The sequence below is a fragment of the Schistocerca piceifrons genome, chromosome 3 (assembly GCF_021461385.2).
Source record: "Schistocerca piceifrons isolate TAMUIC-IGC-003096 chromosome 3, iqSchPice1.1, whole genome shotgun sequence".
Lineage (NCBI taxonomy): Eukaryota > Metazoa > Arthropoda > Insecta > Orthoptera > Acrididae > Schistocerca > Schistocerca piceifrons.
Window position 1 is genome coordinate 522251882 of NC_060140.1, and position 26565 is coordinate 522278446.

Consider the following 26565-nt stretch of genomic DNA (forward strand, 5'->3'; position numbering starts at 1 on the left):
TCATGGATGTGTGTGATGTCCTTAGGTTAGTTAGGTTTAAGTAGTTACGTCTAGGAGACTGATGACCTCAGATGTTAAGTTGGTTGGTTGGCTTGGGGAAGGAGACCAGACAGCGAGGTCATCGGTCTCATCGGATTAGGGAAGGAAGTCGGCCGTGCCCTTTGAAAGGAACCATCCCGGCATTTGCCTGGAGCGATTTAGGGAAATCACGGAAAACCTAAATCAGGATAGCCGGACGCGGGATTGAACCGTCGTCCTCCAGAGATGTTAAGTCCCATAATGCTTAGAGCCATCCATTTTTTTCCCTGGTCCGGTAAAAATTTTCTTATGTCACCAGTCACATTTGTAGCTAACACAGCTGAAGTCAGGTTACTCACATTCGGCGAATTTACTTCGAAGTAATTCCATTTAGTTTGATTTGTTGTCTTCATTTATCTATGTTCCTGTATTGCACTGAAAATATCTACACAACACTGCAACTGTCGACAGTATGCACCTTGGCTCTTTATTTCGAAGTAATTTCGTACCGCTGTCTATAGTCAACAAAGTCTGTTCATCCAGACATTCATTCATTCATTCATATCACTTTTGCCCTTATGGACAGTGTTTGACCTCAAATATCTCATGATGACACAATTTTCCCTTCTTCCCTTTCTTCCTTTTCTCTGCCCAAAATCTCTTCATCCTTTGACTATCCTCTTGTTTCTTTTGTTCCGTCCATAATGCTCCCGCCTTCCTCTTCTCATTTACCATAAATTTTGCGTTCCTAATTTTGTTCCTGAATTCTTTTCTGTCTTTTATCGTTTGTTTGTTGATCCCCAGCTGCCTTATGTCTTCCTCTATTTCATGATACCAATTTGTTTTAAGGCTTGAATGTTTTACTACATCAAAGATTCTCTTTCTAAGTCTGGTGTTGTCCATTCTCTGTATGTGTCCGTAGAAATTTAGTCTGCGTTTTCTGGTGATGTCTGTGAGACTTTCAGTGTGTTGGTATAACTCATTGGTAGGCCTTTTCATCCATATGCCATGTTTGTGTATTAGTCCGAATATTTTCCTGAGAATTTTGCGTTCTATTTTTTCTGTATCTGTAATGCCTAATGCTCCAATTGTGGTCGTTTCTGAGACATATAGTGCTTCCGGTAATACAACAGTTTTGTAGTGTCTAATTTTGGCCTGTCTTGATATGCTTTTCTTATTATAATGTGACCATGTGAGTTTGTAAGCTTTCTGGAATCTTTCTGTTCGTTCTATGTTGGATGCCTTGTTTGATTCTCCTATTTGTATGTATTCACCCAAATATTATGATTTTTCGACTCTTTTTACGGATCCATACATCGTTTGCATGATGTGTAAGTTGTTAGTTTGTCCTTCCATGTATTGAGTATTCTCATACGATATCTGTAGAACTGTTTTGGCAGCTATTTCATGTAGGTGTTCCAGTGCTTCCTTTGCCTCCTGTGTGTTATTACTAAGTATGGCTATGTCATCTGCAAATGCCAGACATTTTATGATTGTTCTTGTTTGACGTGTTCTTCCGAGCTGTATTCCTTTAACTTGTTCTCCCATTGTCTGACAATTTTGTCTAAGACTATGTTAAACAGGATTGGTGAAAGCCCATCTCGTTGTCGGACACTTGTGTATATCTGGAAGGGTTCCGAAATTTCTCCCATGTCTCATCCAGACATATAAATAAATAAATTCAATTACTATGTAACAAGCCAACATAGACCCCAAGCATTTATACCAAAATACCCAGAGAAAAATTTCATCGGTGCAGTTCAGATTAACGTTGTATGTTTCGGTTTCAGGTCACTCTAATTATATCATAGTACCATTTGAGTGAGCTGGTAACTATATAATAATAATAATAAAAACCGGAAAATTCACAGTAATTCCTACTTCGGAAATATTACCGAGCGAGGTGGCGCAATGGTTAGCACACTGGACTCGCATTCGGAAGGACGACGCGTCCGGCCATCCTGATTTGTTTTCCGTGATTTCCCTAAATCGCCCCAGGCAAATGCCGGGATGGTTCCTTTGAAAGGGCACGACCGACTTCGTTCCCCATCCGTCCCTAATCCTATGCGACCGATAACCTCGCTGTTTGGTCTCTTCCCCCAAACAACCAGCCAACCTTCGGAAATATTGGCCAATCAAAATATCAGCCCTGCCAAGAATGTTTTAGGTTACGCTATGAAATCCGATAGTTAACGTACTAATGCAGATGAAGGCTAACCTGTCAGTCAAATAAAAAAAAATCATTGACACATAGCCTTACGACAGCTGAGAATGAGTCCTTGAGTCTCGCGTCCGTGATCCGTCGGAACCGCCTCCCGTGTCACGGACGCTTTCATGGCCGCCCTGGTCGTACGCACTCTGTACACCCGTTATGCTCTCACATGGAGAATAGTAATCTCACTTCTTTTTCAACTGTTCCTGGAGCACAACATGTCAAGCCTTAGTTTGTCAGATCGGCACTCTCAAACAGCACTCGCACTCGATTTCTGTATCACCAGATACATCTACACCCATACTCTGCAAACCGCTGTGAAGTTCATGGCAGATCGTACTTCCCATTTTACCTGTTAAGGTTTCTTCTCATTCCATTCATGTATGGAGCGCAGGAAGATTGACCGACTAAATGGCTCTATGCGCGATGTACACTAAAGTCAAACAAGTCCTGGGATACCTTCTAATATTGTGTCGTGTCGCGCCTCCTTTTGCCCGGCTTTAGTGCACCAACTCGACGTAGCGTGGACTCAACAACTCGTCGGAAGTCCCCTGTAGAAATATTGAGCTATGCTGCCACTAAAACCGTCCGCAATTGCAAAAATGTTGCCGGTGAACAGTTTTGTCCACGAACTGACATCTCGATTATGTCCTATAAATGTTCGATGGGATTCATGTCGGGCGACCTACATGGCAAAATCATTTGCTCGAACTGTCCTGGCTATTCTTCAAACCAATGGAGAAAAACTGTGGCCCGGTGACATGGCGCTTGTCACCCATAAGAATTCCATCGTTGTTTAGGAACATGAAATCCATAAATGGCTGCAAATGGTCTCCAAGTGTCTGAATATAACCCTTTCCAGTCAACCAACGCTTCAGTTCCATGTAAATACAGCCGACGCCTTTCACATAGACTTTTTGACAAACCTGGTCCATGCCTTGATGGGGTCTGCGCCACAATGGAACCCTACCATACTGTAGTTTTCCAGTCGTCTAGAGTCATACCGATATGGTCACGAGTCTAGGAGAGACGCTGAAGGCGATGTCGTGCTGTTAGCAAAGGCACTCGCGTCGGTCGTCTGTTGCCACCCTTTTAAGGCCAAATTTCGCGGCACTGTCCTAACGGATACGTTCGTCGTACGTTCCACATTGATTTCTGTGGTTATTTCACACAGCGTTTCTTGTCTGTTAGCACTGACAACTCCACGCAAACGGTGCTGCTCTCTGTCGTTAAGCAAAGGCCGTCCGCCACTGCGTTGTCCGTGGTGAGAGGTAATGCCTGAAAACTGGTATTCTCGACATACTGTGGATCTCAGAATCTCGATTTCTCTAGCAATTTCCAAAGTGGAATGTCCCATGCGTTTAGCTTCAACTACCATTCCCGTTGTGCGGCCATAATTACATCGGAGACGTTTTCATGTGGATTACCTGATTACAAACGAGAGCTCCGCCAACGCACTGCCCTTTTATACCTTGTGAACGCGATACTACCGCCGTCTGTGCATATCGCTATCCCATGACTTTTGTCCCCTCGATGTAATTAGTTTAATCTTGTTTTCCCGATTCCTAAGGGAGTGGTAAGTAGGGGATTGTAGTATATTCGTAGACTCATCATTTAAAGACGCTTCTTGAAGCTTTGTAAGTAGGCTTTCTCGGGATAGTTAGCGATTACCTGTAAGTGTCTGCCAATTCAGTTTCATAATCTCTGTGAGACTCTCCCATGCCTCAAAGGAAACTGGGATCATTCGTGCTGTCCTATTTGATATGGTTTCCACACACTTTCGAAAGAAGTTGCTCCCCTTCTACCAGCAGTTCATCGCAGATCGCGGGTGCAACGAAGGGTAGTTAGCGAATCGAAAAAATCGCAGATCATTCTCGTATTCAAAAAGGGTCGCAGGATAGATGCACACCATTAGAGAGCTATGTCGTTGCCATCAGTCTGTTGTAGAATCATGGAATGTGTTTTTTGCTCAAGAACTGGGGAACGAATATTTCCTCTATAAAAATCAACGTCTATTCCGCAAAGAGAAATCTTGTGAAACTCAGATAGCTCTGTTCCCCCATGATAACCATAGCGCTGAAGACAGGAGTGCTTAGGCTGACGCCGTGTTCCTTGATTTCAGGTGACTTCAGGGGAGGCATTTGACACCATCCAGCACTGCCATTTAGTGAAAAAAATACGAGCTTACTAGATTTGCGACCGGATTCAAGACTTCCTTCCGGACAGAAATCAACACGCTGCTCTTCACGGGACAAAATTGACAGATGTAAAGGTAATTTCCGGAGTATCCAAAGGAAGTGTGATAGGACTGTTACTGTTTGCAACGTATATAAACCTCGCGAAGGTAAATAAATGTAACATATTGCGAATACACAGGAAAGAAGTCCACTACTGTACAAGTTCATTATTGATGAGAAGCTGCTGGAAACAGTAGCTACCGTGAGATATATAGGAGTAACTACCTACAGCGACCGTAAGTGGAATCAGCACATAAAACAAATAGTAGTAAAAGCAGATGCTAGACTGACATTCATAGGGAGAATCTTAAGGAAGTTAACTCATCTACGAAACAAGTGGCTTACAAGGCTCTTGTTCGACAGATTCTTAAGTATTGCTCAAAGCCAGGGATCCTTACCATGTAGAACTGTTAGAAGAGACAAAGAAGATCCGAAAAAAAGCGGTGCGTTTCGTCATGGGATCTTTAGTGGGCGCGAGAGCGTTACAGAGATGCTCAACAAAATCCAGTGGCAGACGCTACAAGAGAGGCGTTGTCCGTCACGGAGAGGTTTACTACTGGAATTTGAGAGAGTATTTCCCAGGAGTAGTCGAACAATGTATTTCTCCCTCCCACATCCATATCGCGAAAGGACGACGACGAGAAATTTCAAAAAGTTAGAGCTAATACAGGGAGGTACTGACAATCATTCTTCCCAGGCACCTTTTGCGAGTGGAACAGAGTATTGGGGATCAGCTATTGATACCAGAAGTACCCTCCGTCACACACCATTACGTCGCTTGCTGAGTATGATGTAGATGCAGATTTTACGTCACAGAACTTTTTTATAGATCGACAAATCCAATGAGCTTGTCTTGATTAAAAGTATCGCTCATCCGTGTGTATACAATGTTGCCAAGAAATTAAAATAAAGGTTATTTAAAGATAAAAAGGAAAAGCACAAAAATATTCCCTGAACAATTACAAGAGATGGAAAGTGGCGTGGAATACAGTACATCCCAAGCTGACATCAGCAACTTTTGCGTCATTTTGCAGGACCGTATTTTAGTCAGAGAAGACTACGCAATACACCTCGAAATTGCTGCGCAAGGCAATCAGTCTACAGTTCCAGCAATTGATTAAGATGCTCCACGACATGCAACTCACGTAACCATGACAGCTAAGCGCCAGCACTCTTCCGGCCCTTCCACGGTGTCCTACTCCGCGCCGCCGTCATTGTCTGGTATTGTGACTTTAGACACGCCACGGTCGTGGTCCGCTCAAGACTTTCGCGCCAGATTTCGTTCGTTCTCTGGACGCAGCACCTGAAAAAAGTGAGTCTCCCCAGAACGGCTCCGTTCAGCGATCATCCTCGCTCTTCTTCTGCCTTAAGTCGAGGCACCGAAAATTACTCGCGAGCTGCTAACGAAATAGGAAAACAACGTCCCTCTTCTCACAGATGTCAGCAGATGGCTCTCATCCTGCACGTGTTTATCATTTCAAGACTCGTCAGCGCATCTATGAAAACGTAGCTCTGCAAGTGCAAAATTCGAGGAGGAAATTACACGTCATAGTTTGAGAATAACGCTGTAGACCACTTCTGTAACTGAGACATCACCCAGCAGTTCGATTCCAGGCGTTGTCGAATTTCACTGCTAACGGTTTAATATAATATCATTTCCTGGCTGCAATTGTCTGGTCTTCAGCGGTCAATTGTGTATGCCACAGCCAGCATCCGTTGGATAGGGCCCGGAGAGGATTGTCCAATCCGTCCCTAATTCTCCAAATGGGTTGTGGCCAGAGCCTATATGACTGACTGAGAGGTTTGTGATCAGCCATGATGGCACGTGTCTCTCAATACCCATTGCGGGTAACAGTTCTCGCAGGAAGCACTGTAAGTGGAACAAGGAAAGGGACAATGAAAATGCCTACACTCTGCTTCCAATACTCTTTGACTAAAAGGCCTAAATGTTAAATAATTTCGTGAAGCAGTTTGGAGCTCGTGAAAGTTGGGAGTCAGCCGACAGCTCTCGCTTGTGTACTGGCGTTGAACAAAAGTATGGAAACACGCCCAGAAATGCGTGGTTGAACAAAAATGCAGATGCTAGAGAAGCCTGAGGCTGCGCTCTTGTATTTGACCAGTAATGGCACCTGTGCAATTTCCTCGTGTCAGTCTTGGTCATAACAGTGTTCGGTGTAATCGTGAGTGCGTTATGTCGCAGCTTAGTTAATCCGCTTGGGCAAATGATTGGTGCTCGTTTGGCAGGTGCATACGCAACCAAGGTAGCTGAAGTGTTTGGTGTTTTCAAGTGGCACCAAATGGAAGATTTATACCGCATGCTGGAAAAGAGGGTAACGTCATCCGCTAAGTCACAACACGTATGTTGAGTGCTAGTGACTGACAGTATTTGAAGCGGACTGTGACGAGAGATAAGAGGACGACAGCTGCAAAAGTCACTGCAGAACTCAAATTCGCACTCGCGAACGCTAACAGCACCAAACCAGCACGAAGGGAACGCCATAAGCAGGGAATTTCAGAACGAGCCGAAATACCAAAACCATTCATCAATGATGCAGATACCCTCAACAGGGAAACGTGGTGCTGAAGCCATAAAACCTGAACTGTATAGTAATGGAAGAAAGTCACTCAGTCGGACGAGTCTTCTTTCACACTGTTCCCAATTTCTGGCCGAGATTATTTCCCAAGAGTGAAATGAGGCTGGGCTTCGGTGACGATTTTGGGAGCAGTAGCATGGTACTCCATTAGCCCCTTGGGTACTTTGTAAGGTGGCATTAATGTTAAGGATTATCTATTCATTTTGGCTCAGCTGGTCGAACCCAAATACCTTCCACCTAATACGAATTTCTGAGTATAGAATTAGCTTACAATGACCACACTAGTCAGCCTCTAGGCTCGCTGCGATCGAACAGATAACACCGACGCACATGACTAAGTCCTAATACGACGGGTGATACGAGTGGTACAGGTGATGCTGTTTCCCAAGACGACAACGCTCCTGTTCACATAGTTCACACCAGCAGAGATTTTTTGAGTTTAAGGATCAACTGTCGCATCTCTCTGGCCACCACAGTGACAAGATCCATATATTATTGAACCTTTGTGGTATACTTTGCAGGAAAAGGTGCGTGATCGCTATCTCCCATTATCGTTGCCTCAACGTGCCACTATTTTTCTGGAAGAATGGTATAAAATTTCCTTGAAAATCATATAGGTCATGTATTCATCCATTCCGATACGAGTAGAAGCTGTTTTTAATTATAATGGGTTTCCTGCATGGTAATGTGTCTTTTGTCCACCTCCTGTAGGTGGTGTCCTGCTCCCTCTGGGGCGCAGGTAGTGTTCTGAAATGTGTTTCTGTAGTCAGTAGTAGGTGATCTGGAGTGATCAGTCAAGTTATTTTTCCAGTACCGGAAAAGTGCATTTTCCTGAACCATCGTGGACTTCTGCTTAGGTAGTTTCCATTTCTCTAGGCGAGTGTTGCCTTTATGTGAGCATACCCGTGTCCGGTATGCAGACTATGGAGCCAGTAGATAGTGTGATGGTACGGTTTTAGAGAACGAGATGGATTTTGTGAGGTTTAATGGAAGCCAATGAACTATATTTGTCGATGTAATTTTGGGAGTGGTGTTGTGGAAGTTTATGCCCAGTCTGTCACACATCGTGTTTTATAATGTAATATGCACATCCCAATAGTCAGAACAGTCAATTATTTAACACTGAATTATAACTGCAGACAATATTCAATACTGCTAATGACTGCACGGCTACTGACTTCTTCTTATTTCCTTTTATTTCGGTGAGGAGTTACTGTTATTTTCTGCCGCCTTCGGAGCTTTCTTTAGATGACTCATGGCAGATAAGTTAGTTTAGAAGGACCAGAGTGTTATAAAATTGTTCTACGGTGAAACCAGACTCCAAGCAGTTATAGGACCGGGAAGTCTCTGTGTCCTGATTCTGCACAGCAGGCGCATTGCAGGAGGGCCTGTGTGCCATAAAAACTGCGTCGTGCGAGATGCTAGAAGAAATCCTCTTGACGAGCTAAAGGCCTAAAAGAACTCGAGACGGTGGGTCGGCCATTGTTTGCAGCCATGCCCCTAAGGAACGAACATTTAAATCCGAGTAACAAGGACTGTGATTGACTAACAATAATTATTTCAGTAGAAGACGCATTTTTCCGTGGATATCTACGTGGCAAGCCTTTTGGTTGGCTGAGGTTAGATACCTATCATGCAATGGGAGAGATTTTCAGCCTTCCTTCCTGTGCCACACCGTTGCTGATTAACTGTGACAAAATTTGTGAGATTAGGAATTTGTTAAAATATTTATAAAATTATTGTTGATTGGAACTCACAAGGGCTGTTGCAAGAACCGGCGGGATTCCTAATCTCGCAGAATAAGCTAGGTTTTGGGGAGTAAAGTCAGAATGCGCTTGCTTCAGGGAGACTTGAGAGAGCAATTGCGGTAGAGGGGTTGATAAGAGCACTTGATCCAGGTCGCTGTAAAGAACTGCTGAGATGGATGCCTCCAACTTCGAGTAAAGCACAGAGGTCTGGACTCTGAATATGCATTTGTTGCTGTCCTGTCTTCTACACTCAGACCGTTTTGGAGTGGCAAGCATGAGGCGGCAGTGGGATCACCAAGCCAAGGCGGATGCGAGGTTATTTAACTTACGTCGTGGTTTAACTGCGCAGTTTTAACATTCGTAGCCAGCTTGCTGCTACTGTCATGCACTTTAGCGAATTTATTGGAGTCCTATCTTCAAATCATTGACTGTTTACGCAGTCATTGGCCATATCTGGGATATAGTTTCATATTACTCTTTCATGTGTGCCCCCACTTGTACAAAGCTCTTTTTTTTTACCCTTCGTCCACTTGTTAAATGTTTATATGCTTGACTCAGTGAGTAAATCACTTCTTCGCTGTCTTATGGTAATAAGCCAAATTGTTATAGTGACTGATAGTTTCCTTTTGTAGTTAAACGAGCCCTTTCAACAATATGTCCATGTGAGGTGTAGCACCCATAATTTCTTCTTTAATTGAAGCATCCCTAGTAATTTTCATTCAATAAGGCGTTATCTGCTGTGTGACGTTGTTTCTCTTAAGTAATCCCACCACGAGCTGCCCTTCCCTGTACGTCACAAGGTGTCGGACTTCTAACATCTTAGGGGTATGTTAAACAGATCAGCCGACACCTCACACCGTTACAATGTATCCTTGTTACGTTCCGTGGATGTTATAGGCGACAGTTGTTAGGAGCCACTTGTAGGTGACGTAGGAACTGTAAACGACGTATCTATTCCAGTACAGTGGTCGGATCGCGGAATCGTTCTGTTAGAGTTGGACTGCTGCAGGACTTTGACTGTTGACTTTGCAGTACTGAAAAATTTAGCGCTGTATCACGGGTCAAACTAGCATGGCGACTCTTATGTAGACTGATTTTACATCTGTAGCAGTGCAGAGAATTAATCCGGCTCCACCAACAAACGTTTCCGATTAATCTGCAGAGCAGTATCCCAAAAGTCATCACATTGCCTCATGGGGTGAGGTATGTTCGTGGTGATGCTTTCGTCAGGTAACGATGTTAAACTCGGCGATCTGAGAAGCCTGAAACGTCTCCAGAAATACGAGCTACACTATGTGATCAAAAGTATCCGGACACTGGCTGGAAATAACTTACAAATTCGTGGCGCCCACCATCGGTAATGCTGGAATTCAATGCCTTGATGACAGCTTCCACTCTCGCAGGCATACGTTCAATCAGGTTTTGGAAGATTTCTTCGGGAATGGGAGCCTATTCTTCACGAACTGCTGCTCTGAGGGGAGGTATCGATGTCGGTCGGTGAGGCCTGACACGAAGTCGGCGTTCCAAAACATCCCAAAGGTTTTCTATAGGATTCAGGTCAGGACTCTATGCAGGCCAGTCCATTACTGGGCGTATAATCACTCCGCCCCAGGCAGTGCATTTTGAACAGGTGCTCGATAGTGTTGAAAGAACCAATCGCCATCCCCGAATTGCTCTTCAACAGTGGGAAGCAAGAAGGTGCTTAAAACATCAATGTAGGCCTGTGTTGTGATATTGCCATGCAAAACAACAAATGCTGCAAGCCCCCTCCATGAAAAATACGACCACATCATAACACCACCGCCTCCGAGTTTTACTGTTGGCACTACACACGCAGGCAGACGATGTTCACCGGGAATTCGCCATACCCACACCCTCCTACCGGATCGTCACATTGTGTACCGTGATTCACCACTCCACACAACGTTTTTACACTGTTCAATCGTCCAATGTTTACGCTCCTTACACCAAGCGAGGCGTCGTTTGGCATTTACCGGCGTGATGTGTGGCTCATGACTAGCCTCTCGACCATGAAATCCAAGTTTTCTCACCTCCCACCTAACTGTCATAGTACTTGCAGTGAATCCTGATACAGTTTGGAATACCTGTGTGATGGTATGGATAGATATCTGCCTGTTACACATTACGGTCCTCTTCAGCTGTCTGCGGTCTCTGTCAGTCAACAGACGAGGTCGGCCTCTACGCTTTTATGCTGTACGTATTCCTTCACGTTTCCACTTCACTATCACATCGGAAACAGTGGACCTAAGGATGTGTAGGAGTGTGGAAATCTCGCGTACAGACCTATGACACAAGTGACACCCAATCATCTCACCACGTTCGAAGTCTGTGAGTTCGGCGGAGCGGCACATTCTGCGCTCTCACGACGTCTAATGACTACTGAGGTCGCTGTTATGGAGTAACTGGCAGTATGTGGCAGACAATGCATCTAATACGGAAAACTTATGTTTTTGGGGGTGTGTGGATACTTTTGATCACAGAGTGTATGTGCTACTACCGAGATCCATCCTCTCCCTTCCTGTTATACCACAGTCATCCATTATCACGGAAATGTAACAGCACAGTGCACAATTATTCATCCATCTTCCGTTCAGTTCCTCTGTATACAATCATGAAAAAATTACGCAGAAAACAGATACCTCCATTTGTACAGGTCATCTGTTTCCACGATAACAGCGGTATTATTCAACGACACCAGCATATGACGCAGAAAAAGGTAGGAAGATTAGGGCTAACTGCTTAACACATGAGGAAACGATTCGATTATTAAATGCCGGACAAGAGCAGAGAAACCACTTCGAAGAGAATAGAACGAGGCAATTTCACCACCTGAAGAGCGGTTGATGTCTCCCGTGATCGATTTCGGAAGAACCGTCATTCCAGCTGAACCAGCATCGCACTCGACATTAATTTGATCATATTCCATGTATACCTCGCAACGGGTCCTCTGAAATGTGGAAGAAGTCAAAGGCAATCCTTTTATTTATGTAAAATGAAATTAAATTACTTCACATCACAAAATACTATTGTATTACACTATTAATACTAACTAGAAAATAAACTAATATATCAAAGTGAAGGTTCTGTTCAATGGAGTAGAAGGTGATACCCAAAAAATCGTTCTTTAATTCAGTCTTAAGCTCCAATACGTTACCCCTAAGACGTTTAATATGCTCAGGCGCCGGCCAGGGTGGTCGAGCGGTTCTAGGCGCTACAGTCTGGAACCGCGCGACCGCTACGGTCGCAGGTTCGAATCATGCCTCGGGCATGCATGTATGTGATGTCCTTAGGTTAGTTAGGTTTAAGTAGTTCTAAGTTCTAGGGGACTGATGACCTCAGATGTTGAGTCCCATAGTGCTCAGAGCCATTTGAACCATGCTCAGGCCACGACATGTATAGTCCGTATAAGCGGATAGTTGCGGGTAGGTAATTTGTCATTGTACACTACTGTTTCAATAATAATTCAAATTAAAGCATATCCGGACATATTAGTCGTAATTTGTTACTTTTTTTGGACCTTGTGTCTGTAGATGTGGCAACTGGCTATGCCGGAGGCTCAGTTGGTGATCTATCGTACAAAAATTATAACGAAGTCTGCGAAATATAATCCATATATTTCAGCAATGGATCTCAGTGCAAGACTGTTCATACTATCACGGTTTCTTCACTCGTGCTGGCAGTGCACTGCAACAAAGAGCCTTCCTCTTGCCGCGCTGAGTTGTGAAGCAACCCGGCCGTGCTTGCAGTCTGCTTAGCTGGGCGCTGTGTCAGCTCAGGCGCCTGCAGAATTACGGGGGACGACAGGTAGTTGCGTGGCGAACGATCGAAGACTGTGCCTTTGACTTCTTGTCGACAAATGCACACATACTGCTCACGTCTTCTATCCACATAATTATCCTTGTCCAAGTAGGATTTCGGAACGCCGTGTGCGTCCTGTAGTCCTGTTTGTAATCCCTCCCCACTTGTCGTGGTGTTCCACATCGCACATTACCGAGTGAGGTGGTACGCACTGGATTTGCATTTGTTAGGAGCGGGGTTCGAAAGCCCGTTTCAGTCGTCCAGATTTGTGCCTTCTGTGTTTTCCTTAAATCACTGAAACTTACTCTGGGACGGTTCCTTGGAAAAGACAGGCCGATTTTCGTCTCCATCTCAATCCACCCAGAATTTGCACTTCGTCTTTAGTATCCTGGTAGTCGAGGAGACTTATAAACTCTGATCCTTTCTGCGGCACGCGCTGCTTCTGTATGTCACAATTGCTAAACTTTTTACCTGCTGAAGTAGCCAATCTGTTAGATATTGTTTCCGTAGGACAGGGTTCAGTTAACAGGGTAGGTTTCTCCAAATTTTTGGGTTTTCAGACTGATGACAACTTGAACTGGAAATAGCATATTATTGACCTGCTCAAACAACTAAGTTCAGCTTCTTTCGCTCTTCGTATAATCGCTAGTCTTGGTAATAAACAGATCAGCCTCCTAAGTACTTTGCATATTTCCACTCAATAATGTCTTACAGAATAGTTTTCTGGGGTAACCCACCATTTAGACATAAAGTATTGATTGTACAAAACAGAGCAGTGAGAATAATTAGTGGTGTTCACCCAACGACGTCATGTAGACACCTTTTCAAAGGGTTTGGTATTTTAACTGCACCATCAGAGTACATATATTCGCTAACGAAATTCGTTACAAACAATCCATCTCAGTTCGCGAAGAACAGTGACGTTCATACGTACAACACTAGAGAGAAAAATGACATTTCCTATCCGTTATTAAAGCTGTCAGTTACTCAAAAAGGAGTACATTATTCAGCAACAAAAATCCTTGATCATTTGGCCAACAACATAAAGTGTCTGGCAGTAGCAGATCAAGTTTTAAATCTTCTTCCATTCCATGGACGAGTTTGTTTCGGAACTGATAAAAAAAAATGTACCTCTGAATGTAGTTGCATGCGTAGAACTAAAAACTTCAGTAATATATATTAATATTAGCACTATATATATATATATATATATATATATATATATATATATATATAAAATAACCGAGAAAATGATCTACGGAACATGACATAACTAAAACTAAGAACATCTTCTTCTTCTAATGACTGTCCATTCTCGTTGTTGGGGACCATCACAGCTATACGTATCAGTTTCGCTCGTTCGAGAAATTTCCATGTCCTGAAGTTTCCGAACCAAGATCTTCTTCTTCTCTCTCTCCCCATCATTTACCAGACATTTTGTTTTGAAGAACGTTCTGCAGCCGTTTTTACCTGTTTTCATCTCTCGTGTCAGAGATACTGTAATTATCTGCATTTTACTGTGCTTAAGGTTTCTTTTTCTGCCAGTATTTTGCGAAGAATGTTGTTGTTAGTAATTTTATCATTCCGTGGCACTCCTATCATTCACCTCTACAGCCTCAAGCAGTTTTACCGTTGTCTCGGTCAAAATCTAGGAGCCAAAACTACAGAAAAGGATGGAAAGCATGTAGCAAGGTGGAAATCTTAACTTTGTTTGTATTGGGAGGTGATGCATCCTGAATACATTATTCATTTTACAAATAGCGGCTCTGGGTTTCTCACATACGATCTTTAATTTCTTGCGAGTTTACCATTGGTTGTTAATGTAAGTTCCCGGACACGCGTATTTGTTAAATTGTTAAATAAGTTTGTCCTTCGGTTTTTTCACATAAGAATTTAATACTTCATATTATCTCGGAAAATCAGATGAATAGTGAGCGGTCCGTTAAATCAGATAAGGTCTTTTGAAGAGTTTCTTCGACTCCATCCTAGGTTGCTTTGCAAGATGATGGAATTACGGCTAGTTGGAGAATGAGCAAAGAATCGTATCTATACGGAAATAAGCACAAAACGAAGCACCTGAGAGTAGCGAAAAGTATCTAACAGCATCTAATACTATCCGCCGTGCAAATTACAGAATATATAAAAATAGATTAAACTGTGGAACCTGCCAAACAATGCCTACTGCTATGCTGTAGAACTTGTGTAGACCACACAAAAAGGCGTTACGTCGAGAGAAAAATGATGAGGTGGTGTCGGTGAGGAGGGGGGCGGGAGGGGGGGGGGGGTGAGCTAAGAGTGATGTGAGCCTTTGTTGACAGCGGCGACAGCACAAGACTGCGAACAGTTAGCGAGTTGCTGTGCATTACTTCACGGCGCCTTTCGTTGCATGTTGTGCCTCGCTGTGCACTGAGTTGACGAGAAAGCGGCGGGCTGTGCTAGAGGTTCCTGCATCTGAATGACCCCGAAGTTACAGCCACGCGTCCTTTGCTGATGCGCCTGTGATTTGGAAGATCAGTCCCAAATGTCTCCTCTTTTTCCCAGTTGTCCTTCCATCGCGTAATTACGCAAATAAGATACAGCCTCAGTAGCGTGTAGCTCATTTCTAGAAGTGAGACATCTATGATTCACAAGCTTTGGTGATCCGTGCTTAATCATGCCAGCTCAGCAGCACACAACTGATTTCCGGAACACGGTAGCAAATGCATCTTAATGTCGGCGGAATGACAGCTCTGTTAAATTTCGGATGTGCAGCAACATAAATTCAGCTTCTAATATTTCGGCTGTTTATCATTCTTCAGAGTAAAACGAAAGACTGGCGCTACATCTCTCGCTCCGTCCTTTTAAATTCGCGGACCGCGCCACTGCGCGCGCCACCACAGAGACACAGGTGCCAGAGATGCTGATCGGCGGAAAGCGGTACAATGGCTGTGGCTGCGGAGTCTATCCAGCCTGAGATGTCAATATATCCCTCTCAGCAGCTCCCTCACGAATTCTTTGTAACTTCATTACAGAAAGCGCCTGATTCTATGACTCACTTAAGCTGAAGCCGCTATCTCTATTAATTAAATTCGTCGCTTGGCGATCCCGCATTTGCAGTTTCGTGGAAGTCAAGTATCTTTGAGGGACAGGCAAGTACATTCGAATCAGTGGGGTCCTCATTGGGCATTGCACGCAAGATGTGGAGGAAGGAAAGTTAGTTCAGTTTCGTAGGCGTTAGAGACGGGTTACCAGCTTAGATGAAAACGCGCCTAAGGGAAACTGCCGCGGCTGTTTTGAAGTGACCACAGCAGTATTTGCCGGAAGTGTAAAAAGAAGGAGACCTAAATCTTACTGACCTGAGGAGTGTTTGAGCGCACTCCTTGTGTCCTAGACACAATTAGAAAGAGATGAGATTGTCTCATTGAACACGTAGTTATTATTTACTTACAGTCGGTTCCATATGAAGTACAAGGAGAGCCTCGTTTCGTTGCGGCGTCGTGGACGAATCGGACTTGCTGATATAGCACCTATAACACGTTTCGAAATTGACGTAAGAAAATTATGGCTTCCTGAAAAATAGTTTGTGTAAGTAATTTCGATGTTTAAGCGTTGCTTGTTAATACGTGCGACATATTAAATATCATTCTTCGTATTCTCATCATTTCCAGAAGCTTTCCGCTGCCTTCTTTTCCTGCGACAATTTTCTAAATGGGTATGAGGAAACTGTCTGAAAAGGAATGGACCAGAGCGTGTATCGAACCAATAGCCGTGACTTTTCCCGAACAAACTGTATACAGTTCCTATCCTGTTGGAGCACATTCAGTGGATTACCATGTACAGTAAACAGTCATAAAAACTAAGGATTTATACTTCGTGCCTAACTGAATGACGTCACTGCCTGTTCCTACAGACTATACCTGTCGTAAACATCGACTTATATCTGTTTAGTCTACTGAAGCACGACAGCTAGAAGCCGATACCACTTACCGCAATCAGAAATAATATTATTAAAATCGAGCCACTTCACCCTGACGCAATAGCATTGCGACAGAATTTTCTTCTAAGGAACTTATGCTGGGCCATTTACCATTTAACCTGTTTCGCACGACAAAAATTTATTTCTTATTGTTCGTATCTTTCTACGATAAGCCCTACGGGTTTTGCAGTTTCGAAATAGTTTAATAGAAATAAAGTTTTGAGAGCGAGTCGTAAATCGTACTTGGACGGCTCAGTCGTAGAGCATAAGCCCGCGAAAGGTAAAGGTACCAGGTTTGAGTCCCGGTCAGGCACATAGTTTAAATGTGACAGGGAGTTTTATTTCGATAATGACTGACATCTCCACCATGACTAAAAGTGTTTCTTTCTAAAATACAGTTTTCTCACATCTCTTCACCAACTGAAGGTAACACATAAAAAGTCCTTCCATAAAGTGCCACTTTTCCTTGAGGCATTTGTGTTTTAGGAGGCGAGCGGTGAAGAATGACTCAGGAAGGGCGTAGACGTCTGGCGGGCGTTGTTTGCCGACCACACGTCATGCACCGCGTGTCGGGGAAGCTGGCGCAGGGACTCCTCCCGCTGCCAGAGGCGGGCGACAGCTCGGCACTAGTATGACAAACGTTCAAAGCTCACATCTTTCTGGGAGGTCCACCGTTGTCCATAATTCCGTACCTTACCTGTCGGACCTCAAGGTGCTACAGACGCACTTTTTGAAATGGACTGCAATGCTATGTTCAATTTACAGAAGTCACAGACGACGTAGGCATTGTCTAGAAATAAACTTTAGCGAGAGGAAAAAATCTTCTTTGTGGTAGATGATGCAACGTAGAGCAATGTGAAGACACTAAACTTAGTAGAAGCAGTTGGAACCAACTTTAATAGGTGACTCTGTGCACAGTTTATTAATGATGTGTTGGAGACACCTCTCCCAGCACTAGTGTAGCTAACAAAAAATCTCCGCACAGCTGAGACAGTTTCATCACTTATTACTATTATTATTATTATTAGGTGAGTTAGACCTTGCTGAATCACGCAAAGCTTTATGATAAATTTTCTGAATTTTCGCGCAATTCTCATAGTTCCGCCATAAATTCTTTTTCTTTCTTCAGCCAGTCGTGTTACTGTTTCATTCACAATTCCTTTCTCCAAGTAGACTTCTCCTCTGCCAGTTTTTACGCTTGTACGAGCTTCTATCTAAAGCTTCCGAGAAATTTATCTCGGCCCTGACTCGTTGAATACAATGTACAGTATTTGCGTCGGTTTTGTAGGTAAGTCGTAAGTTTGCTGCTAAGTACCTGTGGATATGCCCATGAAGTTCTTATTTTCTTTTTTGAATGTCTGCCATGAAGATGGATAACTGTTTCGTTGTTTTTGAAAATTTAGTCTGTAACTATCTTCCGTAACGTTTGGACCTTTTTCAGGATCTCTGTTGGTCCATTACGGCCAGGGGACATCAGCTGGTACGTACTTTTCAATTCAATAAACTTTGCCAACAACCATACACTTTGAGATAGTTTATTTCGAAAGCAAACCAGTTTCAGCAATTTATTTTGCCACCTTCAGGTCACATACTTTTTTTTTCGAATCAACGAGCTTATCGTATAGCGCCTCAAAACTGGATATCGTGAATCCCAGTCGTTGTGCAGCTGATTCATAGAAAAGCGTAAATCAGCTACACGACGATTGGGATTCACGATATCCAGTTTTGGGGCGCTATACGATAAGCTCGTTGATTCGAAAAAATGTGTATGGGGCCTTAAGGTGGCCAAATGAATGGGCGAAACTGGCTGCTTTCGAAATAAAATAAAATATCTTAAAGTGTACGGCTGTTGGTAAAGTTTATTTGATTTAAAACTTTTTCAGGGTGTTTTCCATGTCTCATTTTATGTGATGTGTAAGAGTTCCCCTGGAATACAGGGCTTCAGGTTCAGTAACCATGCAGTAGACCAAAATTTTGTATGCGTGGAGGAACAGTTTTTGTCGTACATTTTATTTCTTCCGTAGGTCCTTATGAATTTCTGTAGGTGAATTCTCTGTGCTGTTGTCTCTCTCCAGTATTTTCAAAGAATTCGCCCAAGTTCTTTAAGTACGGTACTCTCTAGATTTGACCACAATTGGTGGACTGTTTTTGGATTTCGAGTACTGAGAACTCGAACTAAGTGTTATGGAAGGAAATTTGTAGTCTAACTTTCCAGAGCATCTTAGATTGCAGTGGTATCGTCAATCCAATTAAAATACTTCTCTACCGTTACACTCTCGAAAAGCACACGGGAAAAACGGGCCCTTAAATCTTTCCGAGTGAACTCCGATTTCTCTTATTTTATTATGATGATCATCTCTCCCTGTGTAAGTATGCGCCAACAAAATATTTTCACGCTGAGGAGAAAGTTAGTGATCGAAATTTCATTAGAACATCCTGCAGCAACGAAACACGCCTGAGTTATAATGATTGACACCGCAGTAATTCGCGCATCATATTCATGCCATTCTCTCCCCGGTGTCTCTTAGAACTTTTTCGATGTCCTCCATCAATTCTATCTGATGCGGATCCCAAGTCGCACAGCAGTACTCCAGAACAGAGTGGACAAGCGCAGTGTAAGCAGTTTCTTTTGCAGATCGAGCGAGGTGGCGTAGTGCTTAGACATTGGACTCGCATTCGCGAGGACGACGGTTCAATCCCGCGTTCGGCTATCCTGATTTAGGTTTTCCGTGATTTCCCTAAATCGCTCCAGGCAAATGCCGGGATGGTTCCTTTGAAAGGGCGCGGCCGACTTCCTTTCCCGTCCTTCCCTAAACCGATGAGACCGATTACCTCGCTGTCTGGTCTCCTTTCCCAAAACAACCCAACCTGCTGCATTTTTAAATGTACTACCAATAAATTTCAACTTTTGGTATTCTTTCCCCACAACATTATGTATGTGACGGTTCCAATTTATTTAAATTTATAGTCTTTAGATTTATCGCGTAAGCGAAATTTAGCGGACTCCTTCAGGTACTGATGTAGATGACTTTACACTTTTCGTTATTTACAGTCAGTTGCCACCTTTCCTGCAATACAGATATCTTGTCTAAATCATTTTGCAATTGGCTTTAATCATCTGATGACTTTACAAGACGATACATGACAGCGTCATCTACAAATTCTAAGAGGGCTGTTCAGATAGTCTTCTTAATGGTTTATGTAGATCAGGAACAGCAGAGAGTCTATAACACTTCCTTGGGGATCGGCAGATATTACTTCTGTTTTAATCGATGACTTTCCGTCAGTTACTAAGAACTGTGACGTTTCTGACAGGAAATCACAAATCCAGTCACAGAATTGAGGCGATACTCCATAGACTAGAAATTTGATTAGAAGACGCTTGTGAGGAACGATGTAGAAAGCTTTCTGGAAAACTGAAATCATGGAATCAATTTGACATCCCCTGTCCATAGCAATCGTTACTTCGTGAGAATAAAGAGCTAGTTGTGTTTCAAAGAAGCGATCGTTTCTGAACTCCTGTTGGCTGTTTGTCAATGAATTGTTTTCTTCGAGGTAATTCATAATATTCGAACGCAGTATATGTTCCAAAATCCTACTGCAAATCGACGTTAGCGATGTGAGTCTGTAGTTCAGTAGTTTACTCCTATTTGCTTTCTTTGTATAACCCTAATGTAGTCCTAGTTATGAGTGTTTCCGGTAGTTTTGAATTTTCATTTCTTTTTCTACTCTCGGATTACTTTTCCAGACTATGTTGAAGAGCAGCCCTGTCGGACACCGGTTTTAATCTTATTGCCGTCACGCATTTCACCCGTGATTTTTACTGTACACCTTGTGATGATAAATGGCTGGTTAGTTAGGGTCAGAGTTTTCAGATCAAGTCCATGTTATTCGGTTATCTAAAATCATGGAACTTATTTTCTAGTACTAAATTTAGCTAAAACGAATGGTGTCGTGTTCTGTCCTACATCAGTCGTATTCGTTACATCCCAGCGGACGTAGTCACATGCGTCATTGTTACCTGGGTGATACTCGTTTCACTTCCTGCAAACGTGACGTCATTTTGATGTCACACGCATGACCGGCTATCGACTTTCGTTAGCGTTCGATACGGGCCTCTCACAAAACGTCATGCGGGCGTGCTAGAGATGTACAAAATGGTTCAAATGGCTCTGATCACTATGGGACTCAACTGCTGAGGTCATAACTCCCCTAGAACTTAGAACTACTTAAACCTAACTAACCTAAGGACAATACACACATCCATGCCCGAGGCAGAATTCGAACCTGCGACCGTAGCGGTCGCGCGGTTCCAGACTGTAGCGGCAGAACCGCTCGGCCACCAGCGGCCGGCAGAGATGTACAAAAACTCCTCATTCTTGGAATGACTTACTATAATTATTCCTATACCAACATGTCACAATGATTTATCAATGGTTAGTGCCTTCAGATAAGAGTGCTTTCTCAGGACTGGCTTGTTATCGTCAATAATTTACAAATTAAGCATGAAACGCGTTTGTTTTATAATTTACAGTCTGTCGTTTCAAGGTAAGGGAGCAACGAAAATTTATTACAGACAAGTCACGAGTAGCATTAAATGGCACGTATGAACGCATAAACGGTATAAGCCTTCAAGAGAGAATATGTTAATCAAGACAGGAGACAAACATGAAAAATAAATGCTAGTGTAATGGATAACCTCGTGGTTACTGGATCTAAAAGATGTGGGTTGGCATCCTTTCACATGCAATTTTTTTCATGTTAGCTTTGTAAACACGTTCTGGGACTTTCTTGTGTGCGTAATACAAGTACGTTCTGCTATATTCGATGTTATTTACATTCCATCTGTTTTGAGAACGAAGGATGAAATTAATACTTAGCGATTTCCGAATGTACGGTTATGCAGGGACTTAAGAGGACAGCTTGAATTGCTGCGACTGAAACGAGCAAAAATAAAATTCATATTCTTCCTTCTCACAAATATTTGGCTCTTTATTTCCGAATATGTGCCGCTTTTCGAGCGTGTGCTTACCAGGCACCTAAGACGTCTGTTTGCTACGAATGAAACGAGCAGCAATAACATTCATATTCTTCCTTACCTCAAATATTTTGCTTTTTATTTGCGAATGTGTGGCGATTCCCGAGTTTGTCGTTAGGCAGGAAACTAAGAGTACAGATTTAATTGCTGCGCCTGAAACGAGCAGCAATAAAAGTCATATTCTACCTTTTCACAAATATTTGACCCATTATTTCCGATTATATGACGATTTACGAGTGTGTAGTCAGGCAAGAACCTAAAGGGATAGCTTCAATAACATTCGTATTCTTCTTTGTCACAAATGTTGCGTTGTTTGTTTACGAATATGTGGCGATTTCCGAGTGTGTGGTTAGGCGGGAACCTAAGAGGAAAGCTGAAATTGCTACGAGTGAACCAAGGAGCAAATTACATTGATATTCCTTCTTGTCACAAAGTCGATAGCCGATCATGCGGTAGTCGATATTGTGTGTGACGTCAAATGACATCAAGGTAGCAGAAATTTTGTGAAAAGAGTGTTACTGTTATCTGTTCGATTGCAGGGAGCCTACAGGATCTGCAGAGCCTGTCAGTTGCGAGCTGAGAACACAGTTTCTACTACGGTGTTAGGAGGGTCATCTGCATTCCACTGTCGTTTGTCCCTTTCCTGATCCAGCCGCGAATGGTGCGTGGCATGAGCAGCTAACGGCAAACTTCCACAGCAGCTCATATATCCCGCATATCTCCATTTCATCTGTAATTTGTCGAAACAAATTAATATGTTATCTGAAAAGTTCTTGCTCCGTTGCTTAACAGTAAACTTCTACTTGTCGCAAAATGACTCTCTATTGTCTGCCATTAGAGTTTGATGAGCATCTGTCACTTACTAAACGAATCCGTGACGAAACGCGCCGCTTTTCTTAGGATCTTTTACCTTCTTTATTAACGTTACCTGATAACGGACTTAAACTGACCGAAATAGTGCGAATGTAGATTTTTTGCTCGCGTTGTTGTCTTCAATAAAACTTTCCGGGTATGTGACCGCGTCCTCATGTTGTTTTATGGTCCTATATTTCGGTTACTGTTGGAAAAAAAAGCTGCTGTCTATAAGTTACGCCAGTCACCACCTCTCCGTTCCTGCATCCAGTCAAGATAGAGATCAATACCAGGGACAGGACGGGATGTGAATCCATAAAATCTGAACGTAGCACTGGCCAAATGGTAAACGCGTCAACCTGATGCGGGTCACTTTTAACAGTGGTCGAAACGACGTTCAAAGTGATTTTGCTAAATGGGAAGAAATTGCAGGGAACGGTCCCTGATAAGACATGCTGTGATAAATGTGTTTCAAGGGAGGTACGTCCACGGGAAAGTGGAGATTACACACTTGGACAGTGATGCCGGTGTCAGCACCATGCCGGCGACCCGCCAGCATGGGATAAATCTCATGACTGCCACTGCACCTGTCACTTACTGTGCAGGCATTGCTTGTTACCTACGGACTTGGTCCTTTGGTGACGATTTTGTCGCTGGTCCGTCGGAGAGACCGCCATGATGCTGAGATTTCATTCATCCACCCTATTCACATATGACGCTGCCTTTACGTATCGTCAGCCCTCACAACACCCACCTGTCGGCTACTGGAGGGTCCTCATGGTGTGGTGGTAGTGAACCGTCAGTACTGGGTCAGCCGCAGTGAGTGGGGGGAGGGGGGGGGGGATTATCGGCTCCCGCCACGTTGGACACCTGCACTTCCTGTGAGTGACGAAGCCTCCCCTGTTGGATGACGTCCCGTTCCTACGTAGAATGATGTGACTACTACGTGATGGTGCTCTTGACTTTGGAGCTAAAACACTATTACAGACAGAACATTCCAACTTTCCTGGTGTCCTCTCGCGTGCGCTTTGAGTCACTGGAACTTACACTGTTAAAGATCTTTTATCGCCACCTTAAAGTGGTTGTACCTCTCTTGGAAAGCTTTCACGACCACATATCCATATGATCTTTTTTGCTCCTCGTCAGGTTTTATTTCCTGCAATTTTATCCATTTAGCAAGGTCGACCTGTGTAATAAAGCGTGGCTACACGTTCACGTACAAAAAAAGTTTTATTGACTATGATAAGAAATAGATAAGAATCGGTCGAACGTCGGTGTTGTAGCCTACCTCTTTCGTAGGTGTCTTAAGTTTCCTCTGGATTCGTCCAACGTATTTGCCTGGCATTTGTTTTCCTACTATTAAATTTATATGGTGGTTGTGGTTTAGGATGCTCCAGACGCATGTCCCTATGTGTTTTACTTTTATGAATGTTCCCAGTGACTAGTCACCGTTCGTTTAAACAAACAACGAATGATCATTCCGCTTGATAAGACGATATGTTACATTTTGTTTGTGCTAAGGTTCACCTGCTGGTGGCTGCAGCGAGCGTGAATGCTCTGTAGATCTTCCTACATTTCCCACAATTTTGTGCCGTTGCCCTTTCTCTGTATACACTAACATCGTAGGCGAACAATACCTGATAGCTTCCGTCGTGAACAGTAACGTAAGCGTAACACTCCCTTGAGATACGGCTGCGCCTATTTTTACGTCTGCCCATTCTTCCCATTTCGAAACCCTTTCTCCTTCCTCTCTCCAACATTTGTAAGAGAAGAACAAAAACAGATACTTCATGTACATCTGATATAAGAGGATATCAGTTTTGATTCAGGAAATTAAAAAATATTGACAAGTAACGAGATAAAAGAAGAAACAAAGAGATTTTTCGGAAACAATATGATGTTAATCTTCTTTCCTTTCAGCGTTTGCCCATGACAACGTGAGAACATGTATGTAGTAGACGGCTCGTCCACTGCCATTTAGTTGATCGATTTCGATGAAAAGCAAGAACACTGTTCATAGAGCAATCACTTATAGTAGTACTTCATGCAAAATAATTTCTTTCTAACGCGAGTAACCTTCGCCTCGCCCCCTCCTCCCTCCCTCCTCCCTACCGTTCTACCGTTTTCTGGTTGTCGAGGTAGGGTGGCGAGGAACTTGAGAGACGCAATGAGCACCCACACATCCTGTCAAATCCCAAAGTTATCCACGGTATTGTGTGATACGAGGATACAAAGGAAAATGAACAGTGATCTACTTGTCCGATCGGGAGCTGTCAGCCTCAGAAACGATTTAAATATGCACCAACAAAATTTATCGCTATCTGCATGTTGTTATTGTGGTCTTCAGTCCTGAGACTGGTTTGATGCAGCTCTCCTGTGCAAGCTTCTTCATCTCCCAGTACTCACTGCTTTTGCATAATAACATAAAATGTTAACAGTTAACAGTTAACATATCTAATTTAAAATCATTTTTTATGACAACTGCATCTACTTCATGCACAACTTTTTATCTAAAAACTGCTATCCTGCAAAAAAATTATTTTAAGTGTAGTTGCACGAGTAGAACTGAAAAATAATATGTTGATTAATCGTCAAGTAACCGTTCACTGAAATTAATCATGTATACTTGACCTGTAAACTGACTTGTTCCACTTCATTTAGATACGAAAGTAGTTGAAGCACAGAACTAATTAATGTGGCAATCATGCATCTATTAAAATCTGTTTTTTAATTATAGACCACGTGCCGTTTCTTTCGGGGCAATCGGCATTTAATGAGACGTCCGTGGGGGGTGGGGGGTTGGGGGGGGGGGAGGAGGGAGGGGTAATCTTCAAATTTGCAGAATACCAAAGAAAATCCTTACACATGCCGAAGGCAGTATGAGAAGAGCCATCGCTTATCTCGCACGCGGGTTGAATGAGGGCAGGATTCATTTCCCTAAGCTAGCATGCTACGCGATAATCCATAAGGGTAGGTTTACACCGCGAATAATACATAGATTTCACGATAAAAAGGATAAATGAACAGTTTCGTAGTGGTCCGCATGGAAAACAGAGCCATATACAAATGTAATTCAGAGGGAATGCGGAAGTTGCCATTTCCGATAGGACGTTATCACTGCTCATGTAGCATTTTTATATGGCATCGTCTAATGTGGACAAAGCGTAGTGTTTATTTGGAGTAGTTTGCAGCCCTCTAGTGACCATGTACCGTGTATGACCCTCAGCCGCCCATTTCGGAGAGACCTTTGAAACTTTCGCATCCGCTCTCACTATAATTTACATGCGTTATTGAGCTCTATACACCTCGTAAACATTCTTCTGTTCCATTATTTCAATTAATGAATTATTAGTTTTTGCAAATATAACGATATGTCTCTGTGCTCTTCAAGATTTAGATTAAAAGCAACACTATTTATATCCTTACATCTTATATCAACAATATTTACGACACGTAAGAAATAAATTCACAATATCTGCACAGGCAGAACAATTCAATGCAATATCCATATAAATGCTATTCTGGGTAAGTTAGGATAGCTAAGAAAATTATGAAAAGAGAAGTTGGTCTTTCGCTAGTCGGTTGAACTTCTGTATACTCACCGATGGAGCATTGATTAGCACTTCGAACTCGCATTCTGTAGGACGACGGTTCAGACCCTCATCTGGCCATCCAGATTTAGGTTTTCTGTGATTTTCCAAAATCATTCCGGCAAAATATGGGGCTCATTCCTTTGAGACGATACGACCGATTTCCTTTCCCAACCCTCCTCAATTCGAGCTTATCCTTTGTCTGTAATGACCACCGGATTTTAAACACTAATCTTGCTCTTTTTTGTTGTAACCTCTTCGAGTTTCTCAGCTTTCGGCACCTTCGATGATTCTTCACTCCACTATCCATTTTTTACTCATCAGCCAGAACATTATGACCACCTACCTAATAGCCGGTATGTCCACATTTGGCATGGATTACAGCGGCAATGCGTCGTGGCAAGGAAGCAGTGAGGCCTTGGTAGGTCGCTGGAGGGAGTTGCCACCACATCTGCACACACAAGATACTTAATTCCCTTAAATTCCGGGGTGAGGGCCAATA

At 43.1% G+C, this 26565-nt stretch overlaps 1 protein-coding gene across 1 annotated transcript in view; it reads left to right on the forward strand.

Annotated features, from left to right (window-relative positions):
* LOC124788340 (ABC transporter G family member 23) overlaps window positions 1–26565 on the forward strand; it is a 465453-nt gene that overhangs the window by 196133 nt on the left and 242755 nt on the right. The gene's annotated exons all lie outside the window — the stretch shown is intronic.